Source organism: Rattus norvegicus, assembly GCF_036323735.1.
Source record: "Rattus norvegicus strain BN/NHsdMcwi chromosome Y unlocalized genomic scaffold, GRCr8 chrY_unlocalized_42, whole genome shotgun sequence".
NCBI lineage: Eukaryota > Metazoa > Chordata > Mammalia > Rodentia > Muridae > Rattus > Rattus norvegicus.
The window spans coordinates 60,406-66,705 of record NW_026947403.1 but is presented as its reverse complement, the minus strand read 5'-3'; the positions used below and the strand labels follow the sequence as shown (position 1 = coordinate 66,705).

The window sequence follows — 6,300 nt, the reverse complement described above, 5'->3', positions numbered from 1 at the left end:
CAAGATACAGTATGATTTTGTATTCACACTAGTGAATGCCAGCATAAACAAAGAACTGTTGGGAATGATAACTTCGACAGTTAATGTCATGATGAAAACTCATCCAATAGCATTACACACAGAATTAAATGTGCTTGGCACCCTGTTAGCAATCTCCTTATCTGAAATCATTTATTTGGCATTTAAGTTGTGTTAGGATTTTAGTCAACCTCTTGCCAAAACATTTACAACTTACATTTAAAGAATTCTGCAGTTATATCTCAACGTTCATATGTGTTGGTAGCTGTATCACAACTGCCAAAGTGCCAGCAGCTAGTCCTCATAGAAATGCTCAGGATGCCATTGTAGGAGCCAGTGGTCCAAGTACTGATTGCTTAGAATCAGGTCAAATGCCTGAGAAAGAACATCCTGGTCAGTTCAGAAGTCTTGACCTTCTTCTGGCTCTTTACCCATGCTTAGGTGACACCAAGTTAATTTAGTTAGGAAGTTTGCATTAATTACAAAGATCTAAGTGTAGAGAGACCTAGCATGTACTCACAAAAGATAATGATAAATTGGGTATGGCAGGCCACCACTCACCTGCAATCCCAGCACTGAGGAGGCTGAACCGATAGGATTGCCAGTCATCCTGGGGTGCATAAATGAAATCCTGTCCCCAAAACAAAAACTACTGCAGAGAAGCAATAAGAAACAATAATGAGCCATAAGCGTTCTATGATTATGAGGAGGCCATAGAGCGTGTGCTCTGGGTGTATTTTTATAGTAACTTGCCACTTACAAAGCTGTCTCAGTACCCGTAATATTTCTACATTTTCCTATGTTTAAAGTCATATAACAAAGCATGCGTTTTTCTTCCTTTTATTCATAGACTCTTTTCCTATAGTTTTATTACACTTGAAAAAAGTATGAAATTGTTTGAGTTGGTTCTAGGATATTCAGAAATCACAAAAAGAATTGCCCAGTAGTCACCTCAGCTTCTCTCGTTTTCTCAGCCACTAATGAGGTTGTGCAAGTAGTGTCTGCATAGGAGAAAGTGACTGTGAAGCACGGGTTAGGGTTTTATGGATATGCTGATGGGTAGTTGTACTGTGTGAATAAATGGTATGAACAGTTAATTTATTTGAATTGCGATATTGTTTTCGTTCTTCTTTGAAATATTCACAGAACCAGAATTTTGCAACAGAAATACATACAGAGTGCAAGCCACTGTTCAGTGCATTCCTGCTTGGCTTCGCTTCATCCAGTGCCTGTGCTGGTACCGTGACACAAGAAGAGCCTTTCCTCTTCCAGTAAATGCTGCCTGGCAAATACTCTACAACTTTCTTCACCCTGACATTTCCAGCCCTTTACAACACTCACAAAGGTAGGCTGAGTTCTCCCATCTGAGCCCTTACTACTGCATTCTGTTGCCCTGGACTCTGCCGTCGCTGCTGCTGGTTCTGCTGAGGCTTCAGTACCTGGACATCTCACTTTAGCCTTGAATATAGTTTTAATCTCATTTCAATTAACAGTTATTATCACTAAGATTTTCAGTCAATTGATTAGAATTGTGATGCTGTTTCAATCCTGTCTGTTGCTCAGTGTCTTTAACCTATGGGTGCGTTGGGTTTTAATTTAGTGGTTTAGAGTGTTTTTTTTTTTTTTTCTGTTCGTTTTTGAGGATTTTTTGTTGTTTTTCCTTGGGGGGGGGTTGGGAGGTTGAAATTTCCTTGTTTATTAGTGAGGTTAAGAAATGGTTAGGTGCACAAGAATCCCTCTTCCAACCAAGTATTTAATATTTAAGTATTTTCTTTGATGAACATGTAAGGATTGTTTACAGCCCATTTAACTGCAAATTGAGTTCTCTGATCGCTTCAGTTTCTCATTTCCATGGAATCCTGCTATGACTTGCTACTGATCTTCTGTTGGGAATAGAAAAAAAAAAAGTCTTTTAAGTTTAGAACCAAATGCAGACACTCAGTTTGACTTTTTACCATTTCCCATGAACTGTCAGTGATTTGCCATCCTTGCACTAAAATGTATTCCTTCTTTGTCTGCTGAGTAGAGAGTATCAGCCCACACCTTACAAAGTGCAAAGAGCTTTGACTAATGCAGTTTAGTAAAGAGCTTTTTAAATACGCACGTAAATTGTTCTCAGTAAACTTTTCTGTGCGGCTCTATTGGGAGATATATTCAGAAGTACAAAACTACTGTTGCTGTAATATGTATCTGATGCCATGTCAGATGAGGTCACTGTTAGTTCCGTGATATTGGTGTCCCTGAACTTTCACAGTATGACATAGGGTCTGTGCTAGAATAGTAATGATAAATGTAGCCATTCTTGTTAAGTGTTAGAATTTAATTGAGTACCTCAGTGAAGGAAACACATCCACAGGAATTCCATAATTTTAGTTCTTGCTAAGGAATGCCAGTACTCAATACCAGTATGCACCTTGATTTATAGATTTGACAGTTGATTTGGAAAAAAAGATGTGATATGGCTTCTTTTACTAAATTATCAGAAACATCTGCCTCCTGTCTTAGATATAAATGAGTGCTGGGGTAGATTATACTAGTAATATATTTATTAGGAAGTTAAAATTGCTGGAAGGTACTATTGACACAAAATACAGCACTTACCTCAGGAAATAAGGAATAGTTAATTCTTGAGGCAAACCTAAGTGCTAGTAGCCTGGGAGCACAGACTCAGGTTATAACCACTGGAGGTGATCACATAATATTTTATTTGATACAAAAGAAAGAGAAACATAAATAAGTGCATTTATCACATTGATGATCACTGCCAATAAGCAGGCTACAGCAAAACAAGTGGAACTCTGTATAAATCTAGGAAGTCTGATAACATGTTTAGCTTTCAGATTAGTAAAGGATGGTGCCCTGCTGAGCATACATTTTAGGGCTGTAGTGAATTTGGTCCCCAACACCCAGGTAAAGGCTGTGAAAGGCAGCAAACACCTATAACTCGAGCTCTGGGGAGATAGACACTGTGACTTACTTGCCACTCCTATTATGGTATCATTGAGCTGCAGATTCAATCAGAGACCTTGTCACAAAAAATAGGGTGGAGAATGCCTGGGAAGACACTGATACCAAGCTTCACACACACAGAGAAAACATTTGACAGATTTGGATAGTCACAGGCCCATTCAGATAAAGGAGTGAACAGTGAGTGACTTTCAAAGGGAAAGTCTAAGGTAGTCTGGTTAGGTTCTTCACACCATCTTCAATCACGAAGCTCGTTATTGAGACTCAGCCTTGAGGAACTTATGTTTACATAAAGACCTTTAACAACACAAAAGGATTACAAGTCCAAGCCTGTCTTATTTACAGAGTGAGTTCAGGCCAACCTGGCCGCATAATAAAATCCTGTCCCAAAATAAGTAATATATAGCTTACCTCTAATTCATAGAACTCTGTGGTCTGTCCTTAGCACGATGTAAGAAGAATTACAAAGAAGGTTGGGATGAGCCAGTAAAAATGGCTTCACAAGTAAAGGCACCTGAAGCAAAACTTGACAGCCTGAGTTCAGTCCCTGAGCACGATGGTAGAGAAAAAGAACTACCTCCATCGGGTTGTTTTCTGACCTCTGTGTTTGAACAGTTGGACTATGAGGAAATGGATGCTTTGTCCCCAGTATCACAGGGGGCTGGGGAATGTGAACAGAACTTTGAGCCAACATAATTTACCTATACATAAAGCAGTCCTGTACTAGTAAATACATATATTTCCTTTTCAAGTATAGTTTAAATTGGTACAGTTTTACATTGATATATTTGATGCATTGATGACTTATCTGTTTATATATATATATATTTATATTCTTTTCTCAAAAACAAAAAAAAATATCAGATTACATTATTCTTTCATTACAAGGTACTAAGAGAAGTTTCCTTATATCTGATTTAAAATTATAGAGGTTTGTTTAACTGTATATACTAAGGAATGGTTAAAGTGGTAAATTTATGGAGGTTTAAAACCACATATTTTTGAAAGGCTTCTATTATACTATTTTGTGTAAGCAGTGATCAGTAAAACCCTTAGCACAAAACTCTCACACAGCTTGCTAGGCCACAAATAAAAGTTGACATTCAGAGGACATGCAGGTGAGAATGACCGTGAAGGTCTGATCCTCCTGCCATAACCACTCAAGTTCTGGGATTACAGAAGTGAGTAACCCTGCCTGGCTCCTTATTTTTATTTTGTGATACCAGGCTCGTTCTCAGGGGTCTGAGTGTGATGTGCCATGTGGTCACTGTGCCATGGGGCTCATTCAGCCACACCATGCAGTGTAAGAGGTAATTCTGCTTCCTTCTCCTGTTTCCCTTGACCCCATTTGTCATGGCTGTGTTTGTCTTACACATTGCTACATCTTTTACTTCACATAATCATTGTAAGAATTGTCCTGAAATCATGGTATAGACTTTATAGGTGTACATACTGCATGAATGCCCTGGAGAGAAAAATGGTTTGGCCATTTATTAATTTTGTTTATCATATCCCTAAAGTTTTAAATATATTTTAATATTGCTACATATTGGATACATAAATAATTTTTGTACCAAAAAGTCAAGAACTTGGCATTGCAAAATTTTGACGTTGAATCGTGTTCAGGTTTCATTTTCTTCCTTCTTTTCTTCCTTCCTTCCTTCCTTCCTTCCTCCCTTCCTTCCTTCCTTCCCTTTTTTCTTTCTTTAAGATTGGGTCTCATGTCATGTGATAACAGTGCATCCCTTTAATCCCGACAGAGGCAGGTAGATCTTTGAATTTGAGTCCACCCTTGTCTATAGAGAGAATTCCGGGATAGCCAGAGTTACGCAGAAAAGCCCTGTCTCGAGGGAGAAATCAAAAAACAGAACAGAACAGAACAAAACAAAACAAAATGTGCAAGTCTCAAATAAAAATTAAAAAAAGACAGGGCTAGGCCACACATAGGTCTTACTAGCTTCAAATTCATTATGTAGCAAGCATGACTTTGAACTTCCGACTCCCTTCCTTCTATTTCCCTCTTAAGTGCTGGGATTAGAGGAATGTGCAACAACAACATAACCAGTTTTATATGGTGATGGATATAAAACTCAGGGCTTCAGTTTGCTAGGCAGACGTCCTACCAGTTGAGCCATCGCCCCAGCCCTAGTTAGGTTACTTTATTGGACAGTGTCCTAAAAAACAAAGTCTTTAAAAGTAATTACTGAGACAAAAGAATCTAGTCAAAATTACTAATTATCTAGATACTGTTCTATTGAGGCTGTTGCAAAGGAAACATTTCTGAGGAAAAAATAGTAAAAGACCATGACATGACCTTGTTTAGACTCTGATGTGATTCTTTCAAAGAAGTAGTCTGCCTTAGTTACCATAGTAACAGCACTGTACTAAGTGAACTTTGAAAATTGTTACAGTGCTTGTTTTTTTGTTGTTTTTTTTTTCTGCTGCCTGATTTGTTAAGATGGAGGATTATGCATTAACTCTGCACCTAGAATCATTGTAGGTGAGGATTTAGGTAAGCTATTTAGAAAGATTAATCATGAGGGCCCATGAGCGGCAGGACACCTGCCTGAGACACCAGCGGAACCTGAAAGAAACAGACCGGATAAACAGTTCTCTGCACCCAAATCCCATGGGAGGGAGAGCTAAACCTTCAGAGAGGCAGACAAGCCTGGGAAACCAGAAGAGACTGCTCCCTGCACACACATCTCGGACGCCAGAGGAAAAAACCAAAGACCATCTGGAACCCTGGTGCACTGAAGCTCCCGGAAGGGGCAGCACAGGTATTCCTGGTTGCTGCCGCTGCAGAGAGCCCCTGGGCAGCACCCAATGAGCGAACCTGAGCCTCGGGACCACAGGTAAGACCAAATTTTCTGCTGCAAGAAAGCTGCCTGGTGAGCTTGGGACACACGGAAGCAGAATTTCTCTAGGACCGGGCACGTTCTGTGTTTACCGGAAGTCCCACACCCGCGGATCCCGGCCCGGAGCAGCTATCTGCTCCCAGACCCGGTGAGAGAGAGACCCAACCGCCTGGTCAGGTGGGCACTCCTGAGGCTGCAGAGCGGAGGAGACCACCAACACTGCTCACCCCTGCCCACATCCCTGGCCCAAGAGGAAACTGTATAAGGCCTCTGGGCTCCCTTGGCGCAGGGCCCAGGAGCGGCAGGACCCCTGCCTGAAACACCGACGGAACCTGAAAGAAACAGACCGGATAAACAGTTCTCTGCACCCAAATCCCGTGGGAGGGAGAGCTAAACCTTCAGAGAGGCAGACAAGCCTGGGAAACCAGAAAAGACTGCTCCCTGCACACACATCTCG

General features: G+C 40.6%; 1 long non-coding RNA gene across 1 annotated transcript in view; it reads left to right on the top strand.

Moving 5' to 3' along the window:
• Positions 1 to 1,124: 1,124 nt before the first annotated feature.
• The window catches only part of LOC134484746 (uncharacterized), a 37,270-nt gene continuing 32,094 nt past the window's right edge, over positions 1,125 to 6,300 (top strand). The window contains exon 1 of the long non-coding RNA XR_010062487.1: positions 1,125 to 1,363. This is a non-coding gene — a long non-coding RNA (uncharacterized LOC134484746). The remainder of the gene's footprint in view (positions 1,364 to 6,300) is intronic.